The following is a 2,143-nucleotide window of genomic DNA, read 5'->3' as shown; positions in this document are numbered from 1 at the left end:
CAACTAATAAAATCTCAACCACAGACAGCTCTTTATCATAATTTCCTGAGCTCACTACTCACTACAGCAGGCACAGTTGGCCTCTACACTTAGCAGCAATTATCACAATTACTATGAACCCCCAGAACAGTTACAAGCAGCCATCTGATGTAAAATATCAAAATGTTCATCAGATTCTTGTTCATCTTCCCAATCAACACGTTTAACAATTCTGAGCTTCCAGTTCCTTTCTTTTATCCGCCTGCAAAGCACATAAATGCTCTGAGGGCTAACACCACGCCAAAATGCAAGAGGTGCCAAGTATGTCAAATCTGGGCAGTGCAGGATGAGGGACACTATTCCCTTCATGCTTATAGCACATTCATTGATACACAGTTTCTGTAGTTGTGTAAGACCACCGTCAACCAACGCACTGATAATCAAGTCATCATTGATGCATTTAAAGGTCTCCTTATAAGGTTCCATTGTAAATGTAATGTCCAGATCTGTTAGTGCTGGTGCATGTGTCAACAGTGCAAGTGTGACTTTAGAGGACTGCACAGTGACTATGGCAACCCTTAGGAAGTGCCATTTTGCTACTTCTGCCTCATCCTCCCTGGTGAGTGTGGCCTCCAGGTGCTCCAAGTTTGGGGTAAGTTCAACCAGCCATGACAGGTCTAAACCACAGTTGATATGGTCCACAAAAATAAGTTTTTTGAGGATCTGGCCACTGCCTAAGAGGTAGTTGTAGATATCATTGACACAGTTTCGGAAGCAGAGTTTCAGGGTGAGAGCTGAAATGGAATTGACGATGTATAAAGAGTCAAGTGAAGACGTATCACAAGTGAGGCAAGTGAGGTTCGGACACATCATACTCAAGAGAGATGCTTGATAAGGAAGAATTTTTGTCTCCCATACCTCATTCAGCTTCAAAACTTTGTGCCCATCTTCTGGGTTTAGATGCTCTAGGATACTGCTTACAGAGCCAGCTTGAATGGGGCCTCCAAGTGACTCAAGCTTAGGGACATAGTGAAGAAGAACAAAAACACCTGTTAAGCTTACATTGGTTGCACTGACACCTATCATCTTGAGATTCATTGCACAAGGATTTGTCTGGATGTCTTGGAGGCAGAGGGTATCTTCACTCTGACCCTCTGCAAGCTCTGGATCTTTCAGCAGAAGATGGGCAATTGCTTCATCATTTACTCTAGAAGATTCATTAACATTGAGGTATTCAAGATGAATACAATTTGTACCCAGACTCTCCAGCAATGTCCTATCTCCCACACCAATCAGCGTAACCCATCGCAAGTTTTTCATTTGGCTGAAGACATGATAAAGAGAAGTATTAACATCCAAAAGATATTTCTTATCACTCAATTTCCTCAGATTGCAGGCCAGCCCAAGCTTGGTTAGGTTGATCATTAAGCCAATGGTGAGAGTGCGGTAAAAGTGCCACACTTCATTAATATACACACTTCCTCCTCGGCTAAAGTCAATGGTTTGGGTACTACGGTCCCCTAGCATCTCCAGAAGCATACATTTGCCAGTAAAAGTTTTCTTATGCAAGGGTTGTTGGAAGATAGTATTGATTAGATGCTGCCGAATGTTTGAATTCAGGGTTGAAGAAACATAATTGTGCTGTTGTTTACGTTCCTTGGGTGTTGCACTGAAAATGATGCCCTCATAGAGCAAGATCAACACTTGTTCAGTGCATATGTCAGTCAGAGAGGGTAATTTTTTATATGGTGGCATAACTATTTCTTCTGTACTTCACTAATTAAGAATTTCAATCAGTCATCAAAAATGAACATTTTCTTTTTCTGCTTATACCATATACATTCAGCTTAGACCCATTTTATCATACCTACTGAATACAATGATGTTGCTGAGTCTGTAAGAAAAGAGAACGTTCAGTGAGCTTTCTTTTGAATCATAAAACTAACTGGCATAAAAAGGAATAAGCACACTGCTGTTTAAACTGTAAACATGCAGTTAGGTCACAAAAAGTGACACAATATCAGGAATGGGAAAACTTCCTTTAATCATGGTTTGATTTTTTTTCAGGAAACAAGGCATGTAACTATTGCAGAAACTGCCTGAGAATGTTAATAAGTTAAAAGAGTGTTTATGCTGCATTTGCTGCCATCTAGAGCATCATTCC

Source organism: Penaeus monodon, chromosome 21 (assembly GCF_015228065.2).
Source record: "Penaeus monodon isolate SGIC_2016 chromosome 21, NSTDA_Pmon_1, whole genome shotgun sequence".
Taxonomy (NCBI): domain Eukaryota; kingdom Metazoa; phylum Arthropoda; class Malacostraca; order Decapoda; family Penaeidae; genus Penaeus; species Penaeus monodon.
The sequence above is the reverse complement of the archived record's forward strand: the minus strand, read 5'-3'. Positions refer to the sequence as shown.